Raw genomic sequence first — 14,691 nt, 5'->3', positions numbered from 1 at the left:
AATATAATATAATAGTCAATATAATATAATATAATAGTCAATATAATATAATATAATAGTCAATATAATATAATATAATAGTCAATATAATATATTAGTCAATATAATATAATATAATATAATATAATAGTCAATATAATATAATAGTCAATATAATATATTAGTCAATATAATATAATAGTCAATATAATATAATAGTCAATATAACATAATAGTCAATATAACATAATATAATAGTCAATATAATATAATAGTCAATATAATATAATAGTCAATATAATATAATAGTCAATATAACATAATAGTCAATATAATATAATAGTCAATATAATATAATAGTCAATATAATATAATATAATAGTCAATATAACATAATAGTCAATATAATATAATAGTCAATATAATATAATAGTCAATATAATATAATAGTCAATATAATATAATAGTCAATATAACATAATATAATAGTCAATATAATATAATAGTCAATATAATATAATAGTCAATATAATATAATAGTCAATATAACATAATATAATAGTCAATATAATATAATAGTCAATATAATATAATAGTCAATATAATATAATAGTCAATATAATATAATAGTCAATATAACATAATATAATAGTCAATATAATATAATAGTCAATATAATATAATAGTCAATATAACATAATAGTCAATATAACATAATATAATAGTCAATATAATATAATAGTCAATATAATATAATAGTCAATATAATATAATAGTCAATATAATATAATAGTCAATATAATATAATAGTCAATATAATATATTAGTCAATATAATATAATATAATAGTCAATATAATATAATATAATAGTCAATATAATATATTAGTCAATATAATATAATAGTCAATATAATATAATAGTCAATATAATATAATAGTCAATATAATATAATAGTCAATATAATATAATATAATAGTCAATATAATATAATATAATAGTCAATATAATATATTAGTCAATATAATATAATAGTCAATATAATATAATAGTCAATATAACATAATATAATAGTCAATATAATATAATAGTCAATATAACATAATATAATAGTCAATATAATATAATATAATAGTCAATATAATATATTAGTCAATATAATATAATAGTCAATATAACATAATAGTCAATATAATATAATAGTCAATATAATATATTAGTCAATATAATATAATAGTCAATATAATATAATATAATAGTCAATATAATATATTAGTCAATATAATATAATATAATAGTCAATATAATATAATATAATAGTCAATATAATATATTAGTCAATATAATATATTAGTCAATATAATATAATATAATAGTCAATATAATATAATAGTCAATATAATATATTAGTCAATATAATATAATATAATAGTCAATATAATATAATATAATAGTCAATATAATATATTAGTCAATATAATATAATAGTCAATATAATATAATAGTCAATATAATATAATAGTCAATATAATATAATAGTCAATATAATATAATATAATAGTCAATATAATATATTAGTCAATATAATATAATAGTCAATATAATATAATAGTCAATATAATATAATAGTCAATATAATATAATAGTCAATATAATATAATATAATAGTCAATATAATATAATATAATAGTCAATATAATATATTAGTCAATATAATATAATATAATATAATATAATAGTCAATATAATATAATAGTCAATATAATATATTAGTCAATATAATATAATAGTCAATATAACATAATAGTCAATATAATATATTAGTCAATATAATATATTAGTCAATATAATATAATAGTCAATATAATATAATAGTCTGTATAATATAGATGCAATATAATAGTATTATATAACATCATGACAATCATGATCTATATCAACTATCTACAGAAGCATACTGTATGAATCCATACCAGACAGAGACTAACCAGCAGCATACTGTATGAATCCATACCAGACAGAGACTAACCAGCAGCATACTGTATGAATCCATACCAGACAGAGCCTAACCAGCAGCATACTGTATGAATCCATACCAGACAGAGTTAACCAGCAGCATACTGTATGAATCCATACCAGACTGAGACTAAACAGCAGCATACTGTATGAATCCATACCAGACAGAGACTAACCAGCAGCATACTGTATGAATCCATACCAGACAGAGACTAACCAGCAGCATACTGTATGAATCCATACCAGACAGAGAGACAAACCCAGCAGCATACTGTATGAATCCATACCAGACTGAGACTAACCAGCAGCATACTGTATGAATCCATACCAGACTGAGACTAACCAGCAGCATACTGTATGAATCCATGCCAGACTGAGACTAACCAGCAGCATACTGTATGAATCCATACCAGACAGAGACTAACCCAGCAGCATACTGTATGAATCCATACCAGACTGAGAGACTAACCAGTAGCATACTGTATGAATCCATATCAGACAGAGACTAACCAGCAGCATACTGTATGAGGCAGGACCTCCTTCTGTTGGTTCCTTTCTATAGCAACACAACTACAGCCCATCTCTGTCTCTCTGCTCTCTCCCCTCTCCCTTTCTCTGTATCTCCCCTCTCCCATTCTCTCTTTCTCCCCTCTCCCATTCTCTGTTTCTCCTCTCTCCCATTCTCTGTTTCTCCCCTCTCCCATTCTCTCTTTCTCCCCTCTCCCATTCTCTGTTTCTCCTCTCTCCCATTCTCTTTTTCTCCTCTCTCCCATTCTCTCTTTCTCCCCTCTCCCATTCTCTCTTTCTCCCCTCTCCCATTCTCTCTTTCTCCCCTCTCCCATTCTCTCTTTCTCCCCTCTCCCATTCTCTCTTTCTCCCCTCTCCCATTCTCTCTTTCTCCCCTCTCCCATTCTCTGTTTCTCCTCTCTCCCATTCTCTGTTTCTCCCCTCTCCCATTCTCTCTTTCTCCCCTCTCCCATTCTCTCTTTCTCCCCTCTCCCATTCTCTCTTTCTCCCCTCTCCCATTCTCTCTTTCTCCTCTCTCCCATTCTCTCTCTCCATCGCTCACCTGTTTTCCATCCAGTGTATAGATCTTCTTCACCACCCCAGAGTCCAGTTTGACGGCCTCCGTGATGTCGGTGAGGACCTGTTCGTATGAATGGGCCGTCTTCTTATTGAGCAGAATCCGTACAGCCTTCCTGGGCTTCACCCCGCTCCGCACCACCGTCACCAGCTTGGGCCGGATGAAATCCTTCACCCCCTGGTCCCGGGTGTCTGGCGGTCCGGCCTTGGAGCTGCCCAGAGAAAGGGGCCCGCGGGCGGCCGCCCCAGACGAAGCTTTGACGTTCACAGACCAGTTGGGGTTGACGTTCTTGGTGTAGTCAAGCTTCTTGAAGACCTCAATGGAGCCGCACACGTAGCTCTCGCCTGGGGAGGGGAGATGGGGGAGAGAGACAGGGAGAAGGGGAGATGGGGGAGAGAGACAGAGAGAAGGGGAGAGAGACAGGGAGAAGGGGAGATGGGGGAGAGAGACAGGGTGAAGGGGAGAGAGACAGGGAGAAGGGGAGATGGGGGAGAGAGACAGGGAGATGGGGGAGAGAGACAGGGAGAAGGGGAGATGGGGGAGAGAGACAGAGAGAAGGAGGAGAGAGACAGGGAGAAGGGGGAGAGAGACAGGGAGAAGGAGGAGAGAGACAGGGAGAAGGGGGAGAGAGACAGGGAGAAGGAGGAGAGAGACAGGGAGAAGGGGGAGAGAGACAGGGAGAAGGGGGAGAGAGACAGGGAGAAGGGGAGATGGGGGAGAGAGACAGGGAGAAGGGGAGATGGGGGAGAGAGACAGGGAGAAGGGGAGATGGGGGAGAGAGACAGGGAGAAGGGGAGATGGGGGAGAGAGACAGGGAGAAGGAGAGGGGGAGAGAGACAGGGAGAAGGGGAGATGGGGGAGAGAGACAGGGAGATGGGGGAGAGAGACAGGGAGAAGGGGAGATGGGGGAGAAAGACAGGGAGAAGGGGAGATGGGGGAATGAGACAGGGAGAAGGGGAGAGAGACGGGGAGAAGGGGAGAGAGACAGGGGGAAGGGTAGATGGGGGAGAGAGACAGGGAGAAGGGGAGATGGGGGAGAGAGACAGGGAGAAGGAGAGGGGGAGAGAGATGGGGGGGAGAGACAGGGAGAACGGGAGATGGGGGAGAGAGACAGGAAGAAGGAGAGATGGGGGAGAGAGACAGGGAGAAGGGGAGATGGGGGAGAGAGACAGGGAGAAGGGGAGATGGGGAGAGAGACAGGGAGTAGGAGAGGGGGAGAGAGATGGGGGAGAGAGACAGGGAGAAGGGGAGATGAGAGAGAGAGACAGGGAGAAGGGGAGGGGGAGAGAGACAGGGAGAAGGGGAGATAAGGGAGAGAGACGGGGAGAAGGGGAGAGAGACAGGGAGAAGGAGAGGGGGAGAGAGATGGGGGGAGAGACAGGGAGAACGGGAGATGGGGGAGAGAGACAGGAAGAAGGAGAGATGGGGGAGAGAGACAGGGAGAAGGGGAGATGGGGAGAGAGACAGGGAGTAGGAGAGGGGGAGAGAGATGGGGGAGAGAGACAGGGAGAAGGGGAGATGAGAGAGAGAGACAGGGAGAAGGGGAGGGGGAGAGAGACAGGGAGAAGGAGAGATGGGGCAGAGAGAGGGGGAGAAGGGGAGATGGGGGAGATAGAAGAGAGAGACGGGGAGGGGGAGATAGAGGAGAGAGACGTGGAGGGGGAGATAGAGGAGAGAGACGGGGGGAGATAGAGGAGAGAGACGGGGAGGGGGAGATAGAAGAGAGATACGGGGAGGGGGAGATAGAGGAGAGAGACAGGGAGAAGGGGAGGGGGAGATGGGGGAGAGAGACAGGGAGAAGGGGAGGGGGAGATGGGGGAGAGAGACAGGGAGAAGGGGAGGGGAAGATGGGGGAGAGAGACAGGGAGAAGGGGAGGGGGAGATGGGGGAGAGAGACAGGGAGACGGGGAGGGTGAGATGGGAGAGAGAGACAGGGAGACGGGGAGGGTGAGATGGGGGAGAGAGACAGGGAGAAGGGGGAGAGAGACAGAGAGAAGGGGAGGGGAAGATGGGGGAGAGAGACAGGGAGAAGGGGAGGGGGAGATGGGGGAGAGAGAGACAGGGAGACAGGGAGGGTGAGATGGGGGAGAGAGACAGGGAGAAGGGGGAGAGAGACAGGGAGAAGGGGGAGAGAGACAGGGAGAAGGAGGAGAGAGACAGGGAGAAGGGGGAGAGAGACAGGGAGAAGGAGGAGAGAGACAGGGAGAAGGGGGAGAGAGACAGGGAGAAGGGGGAGAGAGACAGGGAGAAGGGGAGATGGGGGAGAGAGACAGGGAGAAGGGGAGATGGGGGAGAGAGACAGGGAGAAGGGGAGATGGGGGAGAGAGACAGGGAGAAGGGGAGATGGGGGAGAGAGACAGGGAGAAGGAGAGGGGGAGAGAGACAGGGAGAAGGGGAGATGGGGGAGAGAGACAGGGAGATGGGGGAGAGAGACAGGGAGAAGGGGAGATGGGGGAGAAAGACAGGGAGAAGGGGAGATGGGGGAATGAGACAGGGAGAAGGGGAGAGAGACGGGGAGAAGGGGAGAGAGACAGGGGGAAGGGTAGATGGGGGAGAGAGACAGGGAGAAGGAGAGGGGGAGAGAGATGGGGGGGAGAGACAGGGAGAACGGGAGATGGGGGAGAGAGACAGGAAGAAGGAGAGATGGGGGAGAGAGACAGGGAGAAGGGGAGATGGGGGAGAGAGACAGGGAGAAGGGGAGATGGGGAGAGAGACAGGGAGTAGGAGAGGGGGAGAGAGATGGGGGAGAGAGACAGGGAGAAGGGGAGATGAGAGAGAGAGACAGGGAGAAGGGGAGGGGGAGAGAGACAGGGAGAAGGGGAGATAAGGGAGAGAGACGGGGAGAAGGGGAGAGAGACAGGGAGAAGGAGAGGGGGAGAGAGATGGGGGGAGAGACAGGGAGAACGGGAGATGGGGGAGAGAGACAGGAAGAAGGAGAGATGGGGGACAGAGACAGGGAGAAGGGGAGATGGGGGAGAGAGACAGGGAGAAGGGGAGATGGGGAGAGAGACAGGGAGTAGGAGAGGGGGAGAGAGATGGGGGAGAGAGACAGGGAGAAGGGGAGATGAGAGAGAGAGACAGGGAGAAGGGGAGGGGGAGAGAGACAGGGAGAAGGAGAGATGGGGCAGAGAGAGGGGGAGAAGGGGAGATGGGGGAGATAGAAGAGAGAGACGGGGAGGGGGAGATAGAGGAGAGAGACGTGGAGGGGGAGATAGAGGAGAGAGACGGGGGGAGATAGAGGAGAGAGACGGGGAGGGGGAGATAGAAGAGAGATACGGGGAGGGGGAGATAGAGGAGAGAGACAGGGAGAAGGGGAGGGGGAGATGGGGGAGAGAGACAGGGAGAAGGGGAGGGGGAGATGGGGGAGAGAGACAGGGAGAAGGGGAGGGGAAGATGGGGGAGAGAGACAGGGAGAAGGGGAGGGGGAGATGGGGGAGAGAGACAGGGAGACGGGGAGGGTGAGATGGGGGAGAGAGACAGGGAGACGGGGAGGGTGAGATGGGGAGAGAGACAGGGAGAAGGGGGAGAGAGACAGAGAGAAGGGGAGGGGAAGATGGGGGAGAGAGACAGGGAGAAGGGGAGGGGGAGATGGGGGAGAGAGAGACAGGGAGACGGGGAGGGTGAGATGGGGGAGAGAGACAGGGAGAAGGGGGAGAGAGACAGGGAGAAGTATTTGGAAATAGCCACGGGACAATTTTTAAATACCACTGAAACTATTTATTCAATGTTTTTGTTGTTGTAGCTACTTTTTAAGTGAATACCTGCAGTCAACGTGCGCAATACGTTATTATTCAATACGTTATTATTCAATACGTTATTAATCAATACGTTATTATTCAATACGTTATTATTTGATACGTTATTAATCAATACGTTATTATTCAATACGTTATTATTCAATACGTTATTAATCAATACGTTATTAATCAATACGTTATTATTTGATACGTTATTAGTCAATACGTTATTATTCAATACGTTATTATTCAATACGTTATTATTCAATACGTTATTATTCAATACATTATTAATCAATACGTTATTATTCAATACGTTATTAATCAATACGTTATTATTCAATACGTTATTATTCAATACGTTATTATTCAATACGTTATTAATCAATACGTTATTAATCAATACGTTATTACCCAATACGTTATTAATCAATACGTTATTAATCAATACGTTATTAATCAATACGTTATTAATCAATACGTTATTAATCAATACGTTATTATTCAATACGTTATTAATCAATACGTTATTATTTGATACGTTATTATTCAATACGTTATTAATCAATACGTTATTAATCAATACGTTATTATTCAATACGTTATTATTCAATACGTTATTATTCAATACATTATTATTCAATACATTATTATTCAATACATTATTATTCAATACGTTATTAATCAATACGTTATTATTCAATACGTTATTATTCAATACGTTATTATTCAATACGTTATTATTTGATACGTTATTATTCAATACGTTATTAATCAATACGTTATTATTCAATACATTATTATTCAATACATTATTATTCAATACATTATTATTCAATACATTATTATTCAATACATTATTATTCAATACGTTATTAATCAATACGTTATTATTCAATACGTTATTATTCAATACGTTATTAATCAATACGTTATTATTTGATACGTTATTAATCAATACGTTATTAATCAATACGTTATTATTCAATACGTTATTATTCAATACGTTATTAATCAATACGTTATTATTCAATACGTTATTAATCAATACGTTATTATTCAATACGTTATTAATCAATACGTTATTATTCAATACATTATTATTCAATACATTATTATTCAATACATTATTATTCAATACGTTATTAATCAATACGTTATTATTCAATACGTTATTATTCAATACGTTATTAATCAATACGTTATTATTTGATACGTTATTAATCAATACGTTATTATTCAATACGTTATTAATCAATACGTTATTATTTGATACGTTATTATTCAATACGTTATTAATCAATACGTTATTAATCAATACGTTATTATTCAATACATTATTATTCAATACGTTATTAATCAATACGTTATTATTTGATACGTTATTATTCAATACGTTATTAATCAATACGTTATTAATCAATACGTTATTAACCAATACGTTATTAATCAATACGTTATTAATCAATACGTTATTAATCAATACGTTATTAATCAATACGTTATTAATCAATACGTTATTATTCAATACGTTATTAATCAATACGTTATTATTTGATACGTTATTATTCAATACGTTATTAATCAATACGTTATTAATCAATACGTTATTATTCAATACGTTATTATTCAATACGTTATTATTCAATACGTTATTATTCAATACTTTATTAATCAATACGTTATGAGATAAAGATGAATATCTTCTTCAGTTCATCTTTCACATCATTATTTCATTATGAAGCTTCCTGGTGGTCCCCAGTCACAGGGACCGGAGCCTTGTTAGTCACTCTCTATTGTCCAGCATGCTCCTGGTGGTCCCTAGTCACAGGGACCGGAGCCTTGTTGTCCAGCATGCTCCTGGTGGTCCCTAGTCACAGGGACCGGAGCCTTGTTGTCCAGCATGCTCCTGGTGGTCCCCAGTCACAGGGACCGGAGCCTTATTGTCCAGCATGCTCCTGGTGGTCCCTAGTCACAGGGTCCGGAGCCTTGTTGCCCAGCATGCTCCTGGTGGTCCCCAGTCACAGGAACCGGAGCCTTGTTGTCCAGCATGCTCCTGGTGGTCCCCAGTCACAGGAACCGGAGCCTTGTTGTCCAGCATGCTCCTGGTGGTCCCCAGTCACAGGAACCGGAGCCTTGTTGTCCAGCATGCTCCTGGTGGTCCCCAGTCACAGGGACCGGAGCCTTATTGTCTAGCATGCTCCTGGTGGTCGCCAGTCACAGGGACCGGAGCCTTATTGTCTAGCATGCTCCTGGTGGTCGCCAGTCACAGGGACCGGAGCCTTGTGAGTCACCCTCTATTGTCCAGCATCTTCCTGGTGGTCCCTAGTCACAGGGACCGGAGCCTTATTGTCCAGCATGCTCCTGGTGGTCCCCAGTCACAGGGACCGGAGCCTTGTGAGTCACTCTCTATTGTCCAGCATGCTCCTGGTGATCTAGTTCCAGTATGGAATTCACAACTAAATATTTGCCAGCTAGATATCTCATAACTATTAAGTTAACTGTCTAACATGTGCAAAATGCTCTGCAGTTGTGCATTTGGTTTGCTTACTTAGCAGGTAGTTAGCTACCTAGCTAAGTGGTTAGCGTCTTCCAAAATCATGTTTTGCTTGGTAGAGAATCCCTTTTGGATCAAGAGCCTTGCTGGCTAATATTTGTTTGGAGCATGCAGCGACCTGTGAGTAGCATTCTTCAGTTATTTATATAACTTTATGAGCTAGGATGTCTGTCCTACAAATAGTTTAGGGCAGAGACTGTATAATATGTTTTTGCATTGCGCTCACTAGCATTTAGTTAACATTCTCTATGTGCTTTTTACATGTAGTTGTTAGCATTGCTAACCTTTGGATTACAGAGGCACAATAGGGTTTGAACATAGCGCCCCCTTGTGTTCGGTAACGGTATTACCGAATATCCCGGTGTGGCACAAGGTTGGTGTGAAGGTACAGTGGATTTGGAAAGTATTCTGACCCCTTGACTTTTTCAACATTTTGTTACGTTACAGCCTTATTCTAAAATTGATTAAATAAATTAAAAATCATAAGAAATCTACACACAATACCCCATAATGAGAAAGCTAACAGGTTTTAATTTTATTTTTTTGCAACTGTATTAAATATAAAAAACAAAAATACAATTATTCAGATCCTTCGCTATGAGACTGGAAATTGAGGTGAATCCTGTTTCCATTGATCATCCTTGAGATGTTTCTACAACTTGATTGGAGTTCACCTGTAGTATTTTCAATTGGTTGTACATGATTTGGAAAGGCACACATCTGTCTATATAATGTCCCACAGTTGACAGTGCATGTCAGAGCAAAATACAAGCCATGAGGTCGAAGGAATTGTCCGTAGCGCTCCGAGACAGGATTGTGTCGAGGCACAGATCTGGGGAAGGGTACCAAAAAATGTCTGCAGCATTGAAGGTCCCCAAGAAGACAGTGTCCTCCATCATTCTTAAATGGAAGTAGTTTGACTCTTCCTAGAGCTGGCGGCTTGGACAACTGAGCAATCGGGGGAGAAGGGCCTTGGTCAGGGAGGTGACCAAGAAGAAGATTTCAAGATGGCACCGATAGAGATGGCATCTTCGCTTCTAGTCCTTAGGAAACTGTGCAGTATCTTGTTTTATTTATATATTATTTCTTACATTGTTAGTCCAGAAAACCTTAAGCGTTATTATTCACCTGACCTAGAATTCCTCACAATCAAATGCCGACGTATTATCTCCCAAGGGAACTCTCCTCAGTTATTGTCACAGCAGTGTATATCCCCCTGCAAGCGGATACCAAGACGGCCATCAAGGAACTTCACTGGACTTTATACAAACTGGAAACAATATATCCTGAGGCTGCATTTATTGTAGCTGGGGATTTTAACAAAGTTAATTTGAGAACAAGGCTACCTAAATTCTATCAGCATACCGATTGCAGTACACGAGCGAGTAACACTTCAACCATTTCTGCTGTAACTTCTGTGATGCATACAAGGCCCTATCCCCGACCTCCTTTTGGCAAAAATCAACCATGACTCCATCTTGTATCTTCCCTTCCAATAGGCAGAAACTAAAACAGGAAACGCCCATGCTGGTCCGATCATGTAGACTGGAACATGTTCTGGATAGCCTCAGAGGATAACATTGACGTAAACGCTGACGTGGTGAGCGAGTTTATAAGGAAGTGTACGGGAGATGTTGTGCCCACTGTGACTATTAAAACCTTCCCTAACCAGAAACCGTGGATTGATGGCAGCATTTGTGAAAAACTAAAAAGCACTTACTACCACATTTAATCACAGCAAGGCGACTGGAAACATGGCAGAATGCAAACAGTGTAGTTATTCCCTCCGTAAGGCAATCAAAGAAGCAAAACGTCAGTACAGAGACCAAGTAGAGTCGCAATTCAACGGCTCAGACACGAGATGTATGTGGCAGGGTCTACAGTCAATCACGGATTACAAAAAGACAACCAGCCCCACCGTGGACAACAACGTCTTGCTTCCAGACAAATTAAACAACCTCTTTGAGTGTTTTGAGGACAATACAGTGCCACCAACGTGGCCCGCTTCCAAAGACTGTGGGCTTTCCTTCTCCATGGCCGACGTGAGTAAAACGTTTAAACGTGTTGCCGAGACGGCATCCCTAGCCACGTCCACAGAGCATGCGCAGACCAGCTGGCTGGTGTGTTTACGGACATATTCAATCAATCCTTATCCCTGTCTGCTGTTCCCACATGCTTCAAGATGGCCACCATTGTTCCTGTTCCCAAGAAAGCTAAGGTAACTGAACTCAATGACTAACACTAGTTCCTCTATGGAGATGGGAGAACCTTCCAGAAGGACAACCATCTCTGCAGCACTATACCAATCAGGCCTTAATGGTAGAGTGGATAGACGGAAGTCACTCCTCAGTAAAAGGCACCTGACAGCCCGCTTGGAAAAAAGGCTCCTCAAGACTCTCAGACCATGAGAAACAAGATTATCTGGTCTGATGAAACCAAGATTGAACTCTTTGACCTGAAAGCCAAGTGTCAGGTCTGGAAGAATCCTGGCACCATCCCTATGGTGAAGTATTGTGGTGGCAGCATCATGCTGTGGGGATGTTTTTCAGCAGCAGGGACTGGAAGACTAGTCAGCATCGAGGCAAAGATAAAAAGAGCAAAGTACAGAAGTACATGAAAACCTGCTCCAGAGCGCTTGGGACCTCAGACTGGGGTGAAGGTTCACCTTCCAACAGGACAACGACCCTAAGCACACAGCCAAGACAACACAGGAGTGGCTTCGGGACTAGTCTCTGAATGTTCTTGAGTGGCCCAGCAAGAGCCCGGACTTGAAACCGATCTAACAGCTCTGGAGAGACCTGAAAATAGCTGTGCAGCGACGCTCCCCATCCAACCTGACAGAGCTTGAAAGGATCTGCAGAGAGGAATGGGATAAACTCCCCAAATACAGGTGTGCCAAGCTTGTAGCATCAAACCCAAGAAGACTCGAGGCTGTAATCGCTGCAAAAAAGGTTTGTCAACAAAAGTAACAAAGTAAAGGGTCTGAATACTTATGTAAATGTGCAAAAAAAAAATATATTTTTTATATAAACCTGTTTTTGCATTGTCATTATGGGGTATTGTGATGTCATTATGGGGTATTGTGATGTCATTATGGGGTATTGTGATGTTATTATGGGGTATTGTGTGTAGATTGATGAGGGGAAAAAAACATTTCAATCCATTTTAGAATAAGACTAACGTAACAAAATCTGGGAAGACACTATATAACAATGTGGACACTATATAACGATGTGGACACTATATAACAATGTGGACACTATATAACAATGTGGACGCGGAACTCGTCTAGTCACCTCCTCTATAACAATGTGGATACGGCCCTAGTCTAGTCACCTCCTCTATAACAATGTGGATACGGCCCTAGTCTAGTCACCTACTCTATGACAATGTGGATACGGCCCTAGTCTAGTCACCTCCTCTATAACAATGTGGATACGGCCCTAGTCTAGTCACCTCCTCTATAACAATGTGGATACGGCCCTAGTCTAGTCACCTCCTCTTGTTGCTAAACAACCAACCCGTCTACACTGAGTGTACAAAACATTAGGAACACCTGCTCTTTCCATGACATAGACTGACCAGGTGAATCCAGGTGAAAGATATGATCCCTTATTGATGTCACCTGTTAAATCCACTTCAATCAGTGTAGATGAAGGGGAGGAGACACGTGGTTAAAGAATGATTTTTAAGCCTTGAGACAGTTGAGACATGGATTGTGTGTGTGTGTGTCTTTCAGAGGGTGAATGGGCAAGACAAACTATTTAAGCGCCTTTGAACGGGGTATGGTAGTAGGTGCCAGGCGCACCGGTTTGTGTCAAGAACTGCAACGCTGCTGGGTTTTTCCTCACTCAACAGTTTCCTGTGTGTATCAAGAATGGTCCACAACCCAAAGGACATCCAGCCAACTGGACACAACTGTAGGAAGTGTTGGAGTCAACATGGGCCAGTATCCCTGTTGACACAACTGTGGGAAGCGTTGGAGTCAACATGGGCCAGTATCCCTGTTGACACAACTGTAGGAAGCGTTGGAGTCAACATGGGCCAGTATCCCTGTTGACACAACTGTAGGAAGCGTTGGAGTCAACATGGGCCAGTATCCCTGTTGACACAACTGTAGGAAGCGTTGGAGTCAACATGGGCCAGTATCCCTGTTGACACAACTGTAGGAAGTGTTGGAGTCAACATGGGCCAGTATCCCTGTTGACACAACTGTGGGAAGCGTTGGAATCAACATGGGCCAGTATCCCTGTTGACACCCAACTCAATAATAGAAAGGTGTTCTTAATGTTTTGTTCACTCAGTGTATAGGCACTAATTTATCATCAACCATACTCTACCCAGATCCAATGAGAGAGAGCGAGACAGAGAGAGAGCGAGAGAGAGACAGTTTTCCAAAGTAATTAAAGCATTATATTACCCTCCAACAGTTGATCGGTGCTGGTGATCTTTTTGGTTCCGTCCGCGGAGTAAATGGTCCTGACGCCCTGCGGCAGATTCACATTATCAGACAGCGTGCGGGTTAGGTCCGCCAGCAGCGCGTCAAACGACCGGAACCGCTCCACTGAGATGGCGTACACTATCCCGTTAAAGTAGCGGTCCCCGTTGCGGTAGAAGCGGACCTTCTTGGCCTTCTTCTCTGAGCTGAGGTTCTTGAGTGTCCGGGAACGGTAGAGGCTGCAGTGGGCGCTGTGTGTCGGGCTGGTCACCCCGTTCAGCCTGCCCCCTCCTCGGCTGTTCCGTTGCGATTTGTCCCGCTCGTCGAAATGCTCCAGCTCCATCTCACTGCCGAAGGTCACAAGCACAGCTACACTATCTAAATAAAGAAATAGATAATAAAATGTAACCAACTAAACAAACATGTCCCGTGATAATCAGAGAGATATTCCGGATAAAATGTGTAAAAATGGTGTCCAAACAACACGGGTTTTAGTTTCAATGTCCCGGTTTGTCCAGAAAGCCGCGGTCTATCTCTGTTAGCCAGGACTAGTGTCCGCGGTCTCAAAATAACTTGCTAATGACAGATTATGTATAGTAGGCTTGGCTAGGCATGGTATGTCATGGGGTTGCAAGGGAAGCAGAGAATTAGTGACTGGTCTTAGTCCGATAGCCATGTGCTTTCTGTTGCTTTATAAATATGTAAATGCTGCGCACAAGAGACCAGAGCAGAGATACTGCAGGGAGTCTCCGCTTGACCACAATCACTACCTATCCAATTGTTTACGAAGCTCTTCGATTACAATTCAAAACACATCCAAAAACTGAGACAAAAAAAGATGAATGATAAACAAGATTAATATTACATCTAAGAACATGTTT

The 14,691-nt window shown here is 42.3% G+C and overlaps 1 pseudogene across 1 annotated transcript in view; it reads right to left on the bottom strand.

Annotated features, from left to right (window-relative positions):
• LOC110534821 (serine/threonine-protein kinase DCLK1-like) overlaps positions 1 to 14,233 on the bottom strand; it is a 123,050-nt pseudogene extending 108,817 nt beyond the window's left edge. The window contains exons 1-2 of the transcript XR_016484077.1: positions 13,793 to 14,233; positions 3,064 to 3,422 (exon numbers count right to left, since the gene is read on the bottom strand). The product of XR_016484077.1 is annotated as a serine/threonine-protein kinase DCLK1-like (transcript). The remainder of the gene's footprint in view (positions 1 to 3,063; positions 3,423 to 13,792) is intronic.
• Positions 14,234 to 14,691: the final 458 nt, after the last annotated feature.

This window comes from Oncorhynchus mykiss, chromosome 10 (genome assembly GCF_057628025.1).
Source record: "Oncorhynchus mykiss isolate SJ-2025 chromosome 10, ASM5762802v1, whole genome shotgun sequence".
Taxonomy (NCBI): Eukaryota; Metazoa; Chordata; class Actinopteri; order Salmoniformes; family Salmonidae; genus Oncorhynchus; species Oncorhynchus mykiss.
This window is presented reverse-complemented; position numbering and strand designations above follow the sequence as displayed.